We start from the raw sequence: 17681 nt of genomic DNA on the forward strand, positions 1-17681 counted from the left end.
CCTCATGTTTAGGAGCTTCACAGGGCACGGCTATAGAAGGACGGCACTAGCATTTTTTAGTGACATGTTGCCTGGAGTTTTGATAAATGTATGCCTGCACTATCTTCTAACTAAATACCACATAACAACAAACTGTTAGTTCTCTCTTGATGCTATTGCAGATGTCACTTTGCACATTGCAATTCACTTTTCACACATAAGAATATCTCACCTTATTTTATATACACAAACACGCTGCTATACTTTATTAATCTGATTTAGAACATTACATATGATATGGATATCTGCACAAAACTTGTCCAGTCTTTTGAATTATAGGCCCCCTTCTAGTATCCACAACATAGCTTCAATGTGCAGTGTGAATATAGATTCCACCTACCCCACTGCTGGGTTTACCTAATTTCATTCTACAACAACACTGACTCAATGTATTAGTTTCACCGGTAACATACTACATAACATATATTTAGAGAAAGGGAAGGCACAGTTTCTTGCATTATTCACCCTGATGCTGTTATTGTTCTGTTTTGTTTATTACAAATAGCATAGGAGTTTTTTAGGGGGTTTTTTTTTTTCTATGTGTGTTTTATTTATTTTATTTTTTCAGCTAATCCATTAAATTAATGTAGTTCTTGCGATATTTATAAACAATGTGGGGATTTTACTATCCGCCCCTTTGAGGGGGTAACTACACAATAACCCTTATACATACTTCACTTTACTGTTGAAAGTAAACTGAATCATTATTACTCAGTACTTAAGTGAAATAACCTCCTTGTACTTTATGCTCACTCCTGTATGCTTGCCTTCATCCCCTCTTCTCGCTGAGTTCTTGTACCCAACTAGTATATTATGCCTGTCATTCTAAATATAGACAGGTCCATAAACTCTTGAAGACCCAACACATCCTTTTTCTAACCTGGTGCATAATACCATTCTACCCCACACAATAAATTAAATTGCATTATTTAAATTTAAGTTTAGTTTATTTTTGGTTACATAGGTGTTTAGTTTAGTTTAGTTTTGTTAATTTTTAGTTATAGTTACAAAAAAAAACCAATGGTGAGTGCATAAATCATATTAATTTTCATTTATAACAAAGTTCAGAGTTGTATAAACGCTACCAAATGTCCGAAATATCCCTACTGATGTACCCCTCTGTTTTAATAACTCACTTTACCACCCTGCGAGGTGGAGAGGTATCTACATTGTGTAACTGTACTCATTATTGGAAATAAATAAAATTTGTAAAAAAAAAAAAAAAAAAACTACATGCTCTATCTGAATCATGAAAGTTTCGTAATACTATACACATGAAAAAAACAAATACTTTTACCTCAGCAACCAAACAAAACATGGAATTATAAACAATGTTACTTTTAGTTTGTCCTTCTTATGCCCCCAAAACATTTTTTTTACACAGAGTTGAAGAATGTTGGCTCCCAAAATAAGTTTCATATATTCTATTATTATTATTATTAATATTGGTTATTTGTAGGAGAGAATTTTTGGAAACAAGCTACAACTATTTGATTATGTACTAGGGGGTGTTCTGGTAAGATGGCGAACTTTTGAAAACAGCGAACCATGTCACTTCCTGTGACATTACTTCAGCTGTTTCACAAATTTTGGCCGTAATGCGCATGCGTGCCAGCGTCATCACATACGTCATTGCTACAATATTTAGAGCTGTGAAATTCCAGGACCCTTTCTAGAGCGCATGCGTGGGATTTTGTATCAGAAATGGTGCGCTCATGGAAAGCGGTTTCTTCGGCTCCTCAGAAATATTCGGAACTCCGCCCCCCACTGAAACTACTCCCATTACTACTACTACTCTAAAGCTGAGTCTCCGTGCTCGTGCATGAGAAACAGGCCCCCTCACCAAGCCACTCGGCTATGGAGATGTATTAAACACCATGACATTGAAGGGAGCCTGTGAAAAGCTGAATTATATCAGCAGAAGAAGCGGTGGCGATAGCCGAGTGGCGGAGGCCGTTTCTCATGCACGAGCACGGAGACTCAGCTTTAGAGTAGTAGTAGTAGTAATGGGAGTAGTTGCAGTGGGGGGCGGAGTTCCGAATATTGCTGAGGAGCCGAAGAAACAGCTTTCCATGAGCGATGGCACGCATGCGCATTATGGCCAAAATTTGTGAAACAGCTGATGTAACGTCATTGTTCGCCGTTTTCAAAAGTTCGCCATTTTAACCACAACAGCTGTGGGAAGTTGGCGCCCCATGTAATTAACCCCTTAAGGACCAGGCATTTCAGACAAAAACTTCCCCAAAAGACCAGAGCATTTTTAGCATTTTTTGTCATCACTACATTTAAACAGAAATATAGCATATATATATATATATATATATATATATATATATATATATATATATATATATATATAATTTTAATTGTAGGGTTAATTTTAGCTTTAGTGTAGTGTAGTAGACAACCCAAAGTATTGATCTAGGCCCATTTTGTATATTTCATGCCACCATTTCACTGCCAAATGCGATCAAATAATTTTTTATTTTTTTTTAACTTTTCACAATTTTAGGTTTCTCACTGAAATTATTTACAAATAGCTTGTGCAATTATGACACAAATGGTTGTAAATGCTTCTCTGTGATCCCCTTTGTTCAGAAATAGCAGACATATATGGCTTTGGCATTGCTTTTTTGGTAATTAGAAGGCCGCTAAATGCTGCTGAGCACCTCACTTGTATTATGCCCAGCAGTGAAAGGGTTAATTAGGTAGCTTGTAGGGTTAATTTTAGCTTTAGTGTAAAGATCAGCATCCCACCTGACACATCCCACCCTCTGATCCCTCCCTGACCCCTCTAAAACAGATCTCTTCCCTCCCTTACCCCCAAAGGTCACCCCATCTTAAGTACTGGCAGAAAATCTGCCAGTATAAAAATAAATGGGTTGGTACAGTGTGTGCTAGGTACAGTGTGCGCCGGGTACTCTGTGCGCCGGGTACTGCATGTGCCAGGCAAGGGGGGTGCCAGGTACGGCGGGTGCTAGATACAGTGTGAGCTAGGTACAACGGGTACTAGGAATTGCGTACTAGGTTCAACAGGTACTAGGAATTGCATGCTAGGTACAGTGTGTGCTAGGTACAGTGTGTGCTAGGTACAGTGTGTGCTAGGTGCTGCATGTGCCAGGTAAGGGGGGTGCCGGGTACGGCGTGAGCTAGGTACAGTTTGAACAAAGTACAGCGGGTACTAGGTACAATGTGTGCTGGGTACAATGTGTGCTGGGTACAGTGTGTGCTGGGTACAGTGCGCATTAGATGCAATAAGTGCTGGCTACAATGAGTGCTAGGTTCACTGTGTGCTAGGTACTGCGTGTGCTAGGCAAGGTGGGTGCTGGGTATAGTGTGAGCTAGGTACAGTAGGTTCTAGGTACTATGTGTGTTGGGTACAATGTGTGCTAGGTATGATGTGTGCTAGGTACAAGGTATGCTGGGTACAATGTGGGTTAAGTACAGTGTGTGCTAGGTATATTGTGTGCTGGGAACTGTGTGCGCTGGGTATGGTTTATGCTAAATACAATGAGTGAAGTACAGTGAATGTGTGCTGGGTACGGCATGTGCTAGGTGTAATGAGGGCCAGGTGCAGTGGGTGTTAGGCACAATAAGTGCAGGGTAAAGTATGTACTAGACACAATGTGCATCTTACTTGTCTCTGGAATTCAATCTAATTTATAGGTATCACCCCTCCCCCCTTATTTCTAGAGCCCACACTAGGGTTCCACATTGGTGAATTATTTTCACCACAAATCCCTGCAATTTACTTATGATATATTAATGTTTGAACAGCTATTGCAATCGGACCTGCGTGTCCGATCCTTTTGTTTGTGTATGTTTGAACAGGGGTCATGTGTGTCCCCAAGTGTTACCTTTCCCTGCAATTTATCTACGATATATCAATGTTTGAACAGCTATTGCAACCGGACCTGCGTGTCCAATCCTTTTGTTTGTGTATGTTAGATCAGGGGTCCTGCGTGTCCCCAAATGTTACCTTTCATTCTAAAACCGAATAAAAATTAATTTAAAAAAAAATAAATGGGTTTTTGGTTTTTTTTATTTATTTATATTATATATTTTCTGCAGGGTAGTATCCCCCCTTACCTCCCAACCTCCCTGATCCCCCCTAAACAGCTCTCTAACCCTTTCCCCCTCTACCTATTTGCCGCCATCTTAGGTAGTGGCAGCTGTCTGCCAGTACCCAGTTTGCTGCAAATTAGGCATTTAACCCCTTGAGTGCCAACAACGGCTCTGAGCTGTTGCAGAGTTTCCCACTCAGGTGCCAACGACGGCTCAGAGCCGTCGCTAGCACTCTCCCACCTTGAGGGAGATCTGGGGGCTCCCACCCGCGATCGGGCCTACATAGTGACAGGCATCTCCAAGGCTTCATGTTATGCACAGTGACGTCACGCGCAATGACGTGATGACGTCACCGCTCAACTTTATTTAAACTTAACAATGTTAAGTATAGGAAAAGGGGGCACGCTGCTTAGAAGCCTGTATCTCAGACATCTAAGCAGCTACAGACCCCCAAGACCCAACGTTGGAAAGGTAATCGCCTAACCTTTCCAACAGTGTATGTCTTAGGGATCTGGAAAAAAGAAAAAAAAACCTTCGAACAGCTAAGTACCCACGTGGGAAAGTGCTTAGCACTAAAAGGGTTAACAAAAAAAAAAAAAAAAAAACTTTTTTTCTGTAGTGTAGCTAACCCCCCTCAATAACCTACCCCCTCCCAAATCGCCTTCCCCCAATGTTTTTTTTTATGTATTATACCCCTCATTGCCTCTCCTCCCTCCTTCCCCCTCACTGGGACACCGGTACCGGCATTTTTTTTTCTGGTCATTGTCTGTAGCTTTGTGTAGCGGTCCCGGCTTACATTTCTGCTTTTTAGAGAAATGCGAGGATTTACCAACGCTATAAATAAAGGAGACTTTCATTCATGAAGTATAAAAAAAATAAATAAAAAAATAAATAAAAGTCATGCTGAAAGTACTTTTATTTTCCTGCAAGTTTATGCCTAGCTGAGCACATCCGGCTGCCCACGGTAAAACGCTTTCCACCTCTTAGCCAATAGCTGTGGTAGCCGATCGCCATTATGTCGTATGAGGTGGAAATATCACATAATTGGGAAAATAGCGTTTTGCCATGGTCGGCCAGAGGTGCTCAGCTTGGCATAAACTTGCTGCAAATAAAGGAACTTTCAGCATGAAGATTGTTATACTTCATGACTGAAAGTCCCCTTATTTATAACACTGGTAAATCCTAGCGTTTTAAAATTCCAAGGATTTACCATAACTTTAAGATCCCACAGGTGTCTTCAGTTATTTATAGTTTGTAGAATGTTTGAATTTCAAAACAGTTGTTTTGAGCTTCGTCTTGTTTTAAAACACCTACTTGTCAGGGTACCTGTGAACAGCATTAAATAAACTACATATGTATCAAATAAATTTTGATATTTTATGTCAGCTAATGTCTCCCTTGGCATGATTTGTGTGGGTTATAACCACAACAGACCAACCCCCCTTTTTCCTGATTACAGAACATCTGAGAACAAAGGAACTCACATCTGTAAAATCTTAGCATGACACTCAAGTTTGAACACCTATATATGGATTTCCTGCCCAAGATGTGTAATATAGTTATAGACCCCCTGTGAACGGTAGTCACTCAGTCTGAAGTAATCCTTTGAAGCCCAAATATATGCTAGGTGTTAAATTGTCCCATACCGAGTTCAAATACATGAAGCTTAGATGTAACGTCTCAATGGAAAATAGCAAGAGAAAACAGAGAAACATCTTAAAGTGAAGGTAAAGTCAAACGCCTTATTATAAATAATTAGAGATATGATGGCAAATAAATGTAACTTTCATTCATCATTTTTTTATAAAACATAAATTACCTGTGATATCTAATCTTTTTCTCATCTAATCGGCTTTCCGAAAAACAACCCGTAATTTTTATTTTTTTTCTAAATTACTATCATGTGCTTGAGAGATCCAATTGATTTTCTGGCCGTTAGGCGGCCGTCAAATTTCGTCATAAACATTGCGGTTTACATGCGCATGCGTGACAATTTCTCCTCCTCAATTTGCAAGCGAGCGCGTCCTCGTTTCGCGCATGCGCGATTGCAAAATTATCTTTGTTGTCAGATATAGTATTGAATGAATCGCGCAACTCATTCAATACTATGTTGCCAAGTTTTTTCGCATGCGCAGTAGAGCTAAACAGACCGGATCAACGCCTGCGCAAAGATCACTGTTAATCCGTGCTCAATGTGCACGAGTATGCGAAACAGAGTGTCATAAACCAGGAAATGGAGCGTGGGAGGAGATTATTCAAGGAACGGTAGGAAAAATAAAATTATAAATAGAACAACATAGATCATTTTTTATTAAAAAATAACCTAGCGACTGCATTTGGGGTATTAACAGGAACATAAAAACGATTGCTGGTTAAAAAAACTTTACCTTCACTTTAACCCTGTGAGTATTGAAAGCATATAGGAATGTAAATCTTGATTTTTAAAAGGGGAAATTAGAATTTCATATAAAATGAAATTGTGTAATTTTCAAATATTCAGTATGTGCCTCAGACTGTCCAAATAATAGGTACAAATAAATGGATATGAGATTGTCTGTTTGTATAATATTAAATATGAAGTGAATTGAATAATAGCTGCATTGGTAGATTTATAAATAACATCTGTTTCTTTATTTTTCAGACATGTAATGAACCAACAATATGCCCTATGAATATTGGTCATAAACATAAATCTAGACACTGAATATTAAAATGATATCCAAAAGTATACAATATTTATAATAACTGGGAAAGATGACAATATGCATCTTCTAAAATATTATAAGTAGAATATCATGTTTAATATGAAAATACTCAGACTAAATTATATTAAATGGGCCATGTATGGAACATATAGTTATTAAAACTAGGAGATTATAAGTGTATAAAAATAGGAATTTGATAAAAAAAAATATGTAAGAATCCGTATTTACTGTTAGCAGTATAGATGGTGAGACTGCATTTCTGGTTGTCTGCTGCCACCAATAGTTCAAAAATGGTATTACAACCAAAAGGTATTTGGCTGCTCAGGGAGGCATTTCCCAAATAACCAATGATATCTTCAGCTCCGAGGGCCTATTAAATTCTTTTGGGAATTATTAAAGAAAAGAAGGAGGGGTTTATCTTAAATAAGAACCCACACACACTAGACTAAGGGACAGACTCAAAGAAGCATAACTTTCTGAGAGAGAAACACACCGATTTTGTGCCAAGTATCTTCGCTACCATTTTGGGACACTTTCTTGAGAATAGAAAGATAACCATTTTGAGGCCTGTATCCTTGCGAATAGTGAATAAAACCTTCTTATATGACCTACAAGAAACTCCAGAAGCTGAGTTCCCACACTGGTTATTTGGTGATGTATACGGTTGCTGTATATTTTTAATGTTTTAAATCAAAGTATTCTAAAATTATAGTTATATCATAGTTGTGATTTAAAAGGAGAATTTATTCTTATATTTAATATTACTTAGACCAAGGGTAGTATGTATACTAGTATTAAATATTAATCAGTACTAGACTGACAATATTGTTCACTTGTGTAGCACTCTCATTCCTCTTAGGCTGTTAAATTAAAGAGCAATAATATAATGTTGAACAGCGGAGATATGTAAAATGAAAATAACTATTAATAAAGTATTTAAAATATATATACAATTCACACACATACGACTTAAAAACACTGAGGAGTATGTCAAGCTATGTAAGTTAAGATGCTACTAATAAGACGGTGGCATGGCTATAAATTCTATATCATTCCCAACCTAGGATGTGGTTGTTAATCCATAGTTGGGTTATATATTATATTATAAATTTCCACCATATGTAGAAATAAAAGTCTTGTGAGAGACAGAGCATTAAATCATTGCAGTAGATTTATTCAAATAAACAAACAGGTGAACACCACTCCACACACACCTCACAGCCACATCCGACGCGTTTCCTGCCGCTAAACGGCACTTTGTCAGGGATATTGACAGTTGCTGTGAACCTCCCTTAAAAAGGCTAATCCCTCGTATCAAAATTTAAAGGTATAGTACTTCCTCTAGAGCCTTTCATACAAGGGGGTTATACAAACACATTGTTACAAAGTAAAATGATATAAAATATTCAATACAATGTTGCAACTTGAGCACACTAAAGTTAACACATAATTTCACATAGAGAGGAACTCCTAGCCTCATATAATATAAATATATATATATGACGCTCTATGTATACAATTATTATTCTTACAGTTCATGGCTAGTCTATAATTAAGTTTACTGGTATGAAAATTAATTACAATTAATATACTAGACATTGCCTTAATTCATAATGATGACAGTATAGTAAATATTTGAATAGTATAATACAGAAAAATTGAGAATTGATCTGTTCCAATTTCCAAATATTACATTATTTTATGACTGGACCCACAGTGTTAAGATACTAACAATTATTTTAGACATTAATTCGAATTTCATCTTAATTACCTATATATAATTTTACATCCGAAATCATGTTTATACCCAAAGGACATCCGGTTTTCAATATCCCTGACGAAGTGCCGTTTAGCGGCAGGAAACGCGAGGTGTGTGTGGAGTGGTGTTCACCTGTTTGTTTATTTGAATAAATCTACTGCAATGATTTAATGCTCTGTCTCTCACAAGACTTTTATTTCTACATATGGTGGAAATTGGTAAAGAATTGCAGCATTTGGAGGTTGCTGCGAAGGAAATACAAGTCACAGGCTTTCCACAGGTAACGCTGTCCGGTGAAACGGTTTATAACAGTAACTCCGCCATCTTGCATGAGTGAGGCCGGATAACAGTGAGTAACCAAGCTTGTCCGTTATTTATTTTTTGAGAAGGTTGACTTCGAATATTATCACCACTTCTGTATACTAAGAGTGATACAAGATCCTATACCTGAAATAAGAAGTGAGATTATACACCTATAACGAGAAATGTGACAAACCTTGTGTTTTGTTTTTACTTGATGCATTTGCTTAATACCTGAGAATAACCAAAGTGGAGTATCCTGCGCAGTGGTTTCTAGTCCTGACAATATACCGGCTATATCTACACTGTTAAGAGATTGACAGTGTTATATTCAAATACTGATCATAAATTAGCTAATGGTATTGAACTATATCTCTCCGTGGTTTATTACACAGTGTGCATGAGTTTGTATGTTTATATATATATATATATATATATATATATATATATATAATAGTGCTTAAATGGAGTTCATTGGCATTCAGTGGTAGCAATAGTTATCTATTAGTATAGATTGATAGTGAAGCTCTTATAATACAATATAAGTTGTACAGTTTTAAATAATCATAAGTATACAATTATCTTGAGTCTACTGGTTGGATCAACCAACTTAGAGTTAGGCAATTCATTAATAAATAATGGAGTAATCTTTATGCTATTTAATAAGTCATAGCTTGATATTTTGTGAGCCCTTAAAAATAACCTTGATCAATTCTATTAGAACAGCTATAAAATGTATCTTTATTCAGCAACAACTTGCCATATACTGTGGTATTTCCTATTATAATTTATGTACTGGTAATTTGTAAGATGTTGTTAAATAGCAAGTACTGAATAACATTCTACATTAATGTAGCTTAGGTAATCTGATGCATATAATAAAGATTATATCTAAAGTTGAGACTTGCGCTCTTAAATATGTATCAGGTAATGTGCTTATGTACTTAGTAACAATGGTATTCAATTATATTAGGCCTTTAGATACGTGACCACATCCGCAGAGTATCCGGCCTTCATATGTCAACTCACTTCAGGTACATAAAGGGTGCTATATACGGCTCCTAATACTTAGCCTGTTCACAGCACTAAAAGATTACTTAGACTTCAGATTGATAATCAATATCTTTATAATTCCACCTTTGTAGGAAAGGCAATTGAACGATTATGCGAGAAATTGTATTATATCATCAAACGGAGATATATACTAAAGTCCTCCACCAATCCTCCTTCACACTCTATCAGAATGTTCTTTTGATATATTAGATGACTCAATGGGATATAGTCAGATGTGGATGCGTATCTAAAGGCCTAATATAATTGAATATCATTGTTACTAAGTACATAAGCACATTACCTGATACATATTTAAGAGCGCAAGTCTCAACTTTAGACATAATCTTTATTACGGTATATCCATCAGATTACCTAAACTACATTAATGTAGAATGTTTTAAATTATAATAGGAAATACCACAGTATATGGCAAGTTGTTGCTGAATAAAGATACATTTTATAGCTGTTCTAATAGAATTGATCAAGGTTATTTAAAGGACATTATACACATCTTTTCTTTGCATAAATGTTTTGTAGATGATCTATTTATATACCCCATAAAGTGTTTGTTTTTTGTTTTTTTAAATGTATAGTTTTGCTTATTTTTAAATAACATTGCTCTGATTTTCAGACTCATAACCAAGCCCCAAAATTTTATGTGAATACTGTCAGCTACCTTCTCCAGCTTGCTCCTGTTTGTGTAAAGGGTCTTTTCATATGCAAAAGAAGGGGGAGGGGAGAGTGTCTTATTTCCACTTGCAGTGGGCTTTCCAGCTACCTTTTCAACAGAGCTAAACTGAGAGCTTCTAAGTAAGTTTTTAAACAGTTTTATACTGGATTTTTATATCAGTATCTGTGCATCTTATTCTTTATAGTAGTGTCTATTACATGCAGTTATATGAAAATGAGTGTATACTGTCCCTTTAAGGACTCACAAAATATCAAGCTATGACTTATTAACCCCTTAACGACCGAGGACGTGCAGGGTACGTCCTCAAAAAAAAAGGCAGTTAACGCCTGAGGACGTACCCTGCACGTCCTCGGTGTGGAAAGCAGCTGGAAGCAATCCTGCTCGCTTCCAGCTGCTTTACGGTTATTGCAGTGATGCCTCGATATTGAGGCATCCTGCAATAACCATTTTTAGCCATCCGATGCAGAGAGAGACACTCTGTGGCCCTCTCTGCACCGGACATTAACGGCTAAGTTCGTTGGTGGGTGGGAGCCGGTGTGGGAGACGGGTGGCGGCCATCGATGGCCTTTGTGATTCGGAGGGGGGCGGGAAAGTGCACGGGGAGGCCGGGTGGGCGCGTGCACGGGGAGGGAGTGGGTGGGAACCACTACGCTACAGAACATTTTTAGTTAGAAGTGGGGATCAAGGGGGGAATTTTATTTTATTTGGTGATCGGTTTGGCTGGTCGGATATTGGACTGTGGGGGGGAAGCTACACTACAGAAATAAATAAAAACAAATAATAAAAAACATTTTTATTTGCAAACCGGGTACTGGCAGACAGCTGCCAGTACCCAAGATGGCCCCCAATAAGGCAGAGGGGGAGGGTTAGGGAGCTCCTACATAGCAGCATATGTAAATATGCTAAAAAAAAAAAATTTTTAAATACCTTTTATTTTAGTACTGGCAGACTTTCTGCCAGTACTTAAGATGGCGGGGACAATTGTGGGGTGGGGGAGGGAAGAGAGCTGTTTGGGAGGGATCAGGGGGTGGGATGTGTCAGGTGGGAGTCTGATCTCTACACTAAAGCTAAAATTAACCCTGCAAGCTCCCTACAAACTACCTAATTAACCCCTTCACTGCTGGCCATAATACACGTGATGCGCAGCAGCATTTAGCGGCCTTCTAATTACCAAAAAACAACGCCAAAGCCATATATGTCTGCTATTTCTGAACAAAGGGGATCCCAGAGAAGCATTTACAACCATTTGTGCCATAATTGCACAAGCCGTTTGTAAATAATTTTAGTGAGAAACCTAAAGTTTGAAAAAGTGAACAATTTTTTTTTTATTTGATTGCTTTTGGCGGTGAAATGATGGCATGAAATATACCAAAATGGGCCTAGATCAATACTTGGGGTTGTCTACTACACTACAGCTAAAATTAACCCTAGAAGCTCCCTACATGCTCCCTAATTAACCCATTCACTGCTGGGCATAATACACGTATGGTGCGCAGTGGCATTTAGCAGCCTTCTAATTACCAAAAAGCAAAGCCAAAGCCATATATGTCTGCTATTTATGAACAAAGGGGATCCCAGAGAAGCATTTACAACCATTTATGCCATAATTTCATGAGTTGTTTGTAAATAATTTCAGTGAGAAACCTAAAGTTTGTGAAAAAATTCGCATTCGGCGGTGAAATGGTGGAATGAAATATACCAAAATGGGCCTAGATCAATACTTTGGGATGTCTTCTAAAAAAAAAATATATACATGTCAATGGATATTCAGAGATTCCTGAAAGATATTAGTGTCCCAATGTAACTAGCGCTAATTTTGGAAAAAAAGTGGTTTGGAAATGGCAAAGCGCTACTTGTATTTATTGCCCTATAACTTGCAAAAAAAGCAAAGAACATGTAAACATTGGGTATTTCTAAACTCAGGACAATATTTAGAAACTATTTAGCATGTGTGTTTTTTGGTGGTTGTAGATGTGTAACAGATTTTGGGGTCAAAGTTAGAAAAAGTGTTTTTTTTTGTTTTTTTTCATCATATTTTGTATTTTTTTTATAGCAAATTATAAGATATGATGAAAATAATTGTAGATTTTGAAAGTCCATTTACTGGCGAGAAAAACGGTATATAATATGTGTGGGTACAGTAAATGAGTAAGAGGAAAATTACAGCTAAACACAAACACCGCAAAAATGTAAAAATAGCCTTGGTCCCAAACGGACAGAAAATGGAAAAGTGCTGTGGTCATTAAGGGGTTAAATAGCACAAAGATTACTCCATTATTTATTAATGAATTGCCTAACTCTAAGTTTGTTGATCCAACCAGTAGACTCACGATAATTGTATCCTTATGATTATTTAAAACTGTACAACTTATATTGTATTATAAGAGCTTTACTATCAATCTATACTAATACATTACTATTGCTACCACTGAATGCCAATGAACTCCATTTAAGCACTATTAAACATCATATATATAACCCAACTATAAATTAACAACCACATCCTAGGTTGGGAATGATATAGAATGTATAACCGTGCCTCCACCTTATCAGTAGCATCTTAATTTACATAGCCTGACATACTCTTCAGTGTTTTTAAGTTGTATGTGTGTGAATTGTATATTTTAAATACTTTATTAAAAGTTATATTTTAATTTTCCATATCTCTGCTGTTCAACATTATATTATTGCTCTTTAATTTAACAGCCTAAGAAGAATGAGGGTGCTACACAAGTGTACAATATTGTCAGTCTAGTACAGATTTTCCACTTTGTTGTTAATTCTGTACACAGCACCCCTGCCAGCCAAGAAACTGTACCTGCTGATCATAGTATTAATAAGCAGAACTAAGCTACAAGTTATAGGCGTTCCCCGTTATTTTTAAGTAGTGCCATTAGTACCCCTTTTTCTTTACTATTAAATATTAATGTTTAGAAATTAAAAAAATTAAATGTCATAAGTTACAGTTATTGCTATATATATATATATATATATATATATATATATATATATATATATATATATATATATATATATATATATATATATATATATATATATATATATATATATATATATATATATATATATATATATATATATATATATATATATGCAAAAGTTCAAAGGGTATATGCACTCTCACCACCGTTCTGCAGCTGCCAGGGTGCTCTTAAGGAGTATGTAACAAAGTAACAGAGTGAAGCACTCACTGGACTTTGGATACCTGTGTAAAAGAATTTTATTTGTGACGTTTCAGGACCTCAAACGTCCCTTCTTCTGACAACCCAAATGTGCAAATAAACAAACTTATAAAGGCCTGTAGGCCCCTCCCTCACTCTTGTCACCAATCTCTGGAGACTGTGTGCAAACATCAGGGGGCTATACCATATAGGTAGCCCAACTGTGAATTAACTACTATTGCTATATAACAAAAACAACAAAAATTCTGGTGTTGACTGTCCCTTTAAAATTAAACTTTTATGATTCAGATAGAGGATGCAATTTTAAACAACTTTCCAATTTTACTTCTGTTATGTAATTTGCTTCATTCTCTTGGCATTCATTGTTGAATAGCATACCTAGGTAGGCTTAGGAACAGCAATGCACTGTTATGAGCTAGCTCCTGATTGATGGCTTCACTAATATGCCTGTTGTCATTGGCTTACCTGAGGAGTTCAGCAAGCTCCCTGTAATGCATTGTTCTCCTTTGACAAAGGATACCAAAACAATAAAGCAACTTTTATAATACGTTTGAAGTAAATTGGAAAGTTGTTTAAAAATGTACGCTCTATCTGAATCTAGAGAAAAATGTTGGGTTTCATGCCCTTTTAAAGCGAGTGAGTAGTACACAGCTGGTGAGTTAGAATCAGCAAAAGTATGTGGCCAACAAACAGCAGCCATATTTTACTCACAAGCTGCTGTGTTGCTGCTCCCAATGCGGGACTTTAGCTATGTGTGTAACCACAACAGAAGCTTTGTGAAATGGATTTCCATGGCTGAGCACCTGTACATAAGATTCACGTCAACCTACACAATGCCCAGTGTCGCTGGGATGGTGTAAAACATGTAGCCACCGATCAGCAAGCGCTACACAGGTGCTGAACCAAAAATGGGTCGGCTCCTAAGCGTACATTCCTGCCTTTTCCAATAAAGATACAAAGAGAACAAAGAAAAATTGATAATAGGAGTAAATTAGAAAGTTGTTTAAAAATTGCATGCTCTATCTAAATCATGAAAGAAAAAAATGTAGGTGTCAATATATAGACTTTGCTAATTTGTTATTCTATAGCAGGGGTCAGCAACCTTGGCACTCCAGATGTTTCGGAACTACATTTCCCATTATAGTCGGCCAGTCTAAAGTGTGTCTGAGCATCATGGGAAATGTAGTTCCAAAACATCTGGGGTGCCAAATTTGCTGACCCCGGTTCTATAGCAATGCTACAGGGAATGGCTTGTAATTACAAGATGTTTACTATCTATTTAACATACTAGTGTTGCTTTTAGTTAGAGAAGAAAGGTGTATCTTAATATTTAATCTTATCCAAGTTGTGCGGCTTCTTGCTAGTCCACATGTCCCCCCAGTCAAGACTTATAGAAAAAAAAAACTGCATGATACAAAAAAATGGTACAACAGGTGAGCAGGCTGGAGGGTGCAAAAACAAGTTAAAATATGCATCAACAAAGCACACATATTTCAAATGCTTTGCTGCAATACAGTGCTCCTACAGACTATGAACTGATACATCAATGCAGCACTCCAATATCCCTTAAATTATTATTATTATCATTTATTGAGTAGGGAGCACAATGATATTAAGTCATGGTAAAAAAGAAAAACATATATATATATATATATATATATATATATATATATATATATATATAAACAGGCATTAGAAAAAACGTCCTGTTTAGTTAGGACTTACAATCTAAACTATAGCTGCATTACTGTGTATTTTAAGTTTAACATGTGAAATACAAAATGTTAATGCATGCAGCTAAAGGCAGTCAGAAGTTTGTAAAATTGTATTTATGGACTCAGATTAATAACTACATAGATAATAAAAGTATGTTGTATATAATTAAAACCTAAACTATCAGGCGAACAAATCCCATTGACACCATCAATGATACTTGCGTGAGAATCGCTGCAACCCTACATGTAAACAATCCATTCCACCACATACCTAATATATAGAGCAGCCATAAGGGGTGACACATAAAGGAAAGTCCCAGCAGACACTGCTAGCAGCTAAAGTAACATCTCACGTAGTTCAGTAAACAAAATGTGATAAGGACATCACAACACGTACTTCCGCCCTGTGCACACCCTACACCTGCCTTTACCTTGACAGCCATTCACTAGCACTACAAAGGAGCCACACCGGGAGACCACAACTCACCGTTACACACACGGTCGGTGTCTGTTGTTTTCTCTGTCTCACTTGTTAACATCTCTCGAGCTTCTGAGTGGTTAGGCGCCCTGAAGAGCTAAGTTATGATTGGTTTTATTGTCTGTCTGTCAGTGTTCAGAAATGGGCTGTAAACGGCAGCCGTAACAAACTTCGATTTATTTTTTCAAGATGCTGAACTTTTGCCGGGGGCTGTAATATACGTATATATATTTATTTATTTTTAATAAAGTATATTTAATTGTAACTTTTGTCGACTTTGTTTTAATCACACTGTCTAAAGTTGAATGTCTATTGTTAAATAGGATCCACAGAATAACACAGACAGCGGAGTTTAACACCCTTTACAGTAGCAATTATGCAAAAAGTAAAACTGAACTGTGTAAAACAAAATGTGACTTTGCACTATTTTAAGGCAGTGTCTGTCCCAATATGTAAGTAAAACGTTTAATAATGCTCACAAACATGCACTTTCAGTATTTATTCATTCTCTAGTTTTAATACTGCTCCAGAAAGGCTGTAATGGATTGACCATAATTCAGAACCCTGACAATCCTAGGTGATACACAGTGACTGACTGATGAGTGCAGGAGCTTATTTATATCTAATTGGTTGCAGCAAGGAGCTAAGATAAACATCACGCTCTGTTTAGAAAGACTTCAAGGTGTGTCTTTGGCGTGTAAAACAATTAAAGAGATACTAAACCCAATTTTTTAATGATTTAGATAGAGCATGTAATATAAAACAACTTTCTAATGTACTCCTATTATCAATTTTTCTTAATTATCTTGCTATATTTATTTAAAAAGCAGGAATGTAAAGCTTAGGAGCCGGCCCATTTTTGGTTCAGAACCTGGGTTGTGCTTGCTTATTGTTGGCTAAATGTACTCACCAATAAGCAAGCGCTATCCAGTAGGGCTAGACCGATATATCGGAGCGGACGATTATTAGGGACGATATTTGGAATTTCTGAAATAATCAGTATCGGCCAGAAATTTACTGATATTACCGATATGGAGCAAATCAAACAAAATTTAGCTCTCTGTACTTCAGGGAAACTATGTAGTTTTAAGTGACACAAATCATCACAAATCATCTATAGCACATACTGTATAAGCTGGACATAGCATAGCATCTAATAATAAATAGCACTGATAACAGAGTCCAAGCCCAGGTGTTCCTGGGAGCTCAGTTACCAACTACCATACCCCCAATCGCAGCCTGTTAGTGATGTCGCAAACCTAAAAATTTGGTTCCGCAAAAGTTCGCGAACGGGCGAACCGCCATAGACTTCAATAGGCAGGCGAATTTTAAAACCCACAGGGACTCTTTCTGGCCAGTGGCCACAATAGTGATGGAAAAGTTGTTTCAAGGGGACTAACACCTGGACTGTGGCGTGCCAGAGGGGGATCCATGGCAAAACTCCCATGGAAAATTACATAGTTGATGCAGAGTCTGGTTTTAATCCATAAAGGGCATAAATCACCTAACGTTCCTAAATTTTTTGGAATAACCTGCTTTAAAACATCAGGTATGATGTTGTATAGATCAGGTAGTGTAAGGGTTACGCCCGCTTCACAGTGGGCAGTGTAGGTGATATACCTGCCCTGTGACCATGCTTTGCAGACCAGGTATCAGTGGTCAGGTGGACCCTT

General features: G+C 37.0%; 1 protein-coding gene across 2 annotated transcripts in view; it reads right to left on the minus strand.

The window, feature by feature from the left end:
* The window catches only part of LOC128643646 (gasdermin-E), a 257302-nt gene extending 241232 nt beyond the window's left edge, over positions 1 to 16070 (minus strand). Inside the window, exon 1 of one of the 2 annotated variants that reach the window (XM_053696473.1) lies at positions 16018 to 16070. The gene's annotated coding sequence lies outside the window, so the exon portion shown is untranslated. Of the gene's footprint in view, positions 1 to 15801; positions 15898 to 16017 lie in introns of those variants that run through there. The other variant, XM_053696472.1, reaches the window with a different exon arrangement.
* Positions 16071 to 17681: the final 1611 nt, after the last annotated feature.

Source organism: Bombina bombina, unplaced genomic scaffold (assembly GCF_027579735.1).
Source record: "Bombina bombina isolate aBomBom1 unplaced genomic scaffold, aBomBom1.pri scaffold_440, whole genome shotgun sequence".
NCBI classification, from domain to species: domain Eukaryota; kingdom Metazoa; phylum Chordata; class Amphibia; order Anura; family Bombinatoridae; genus Bombina; species Bombina bombina.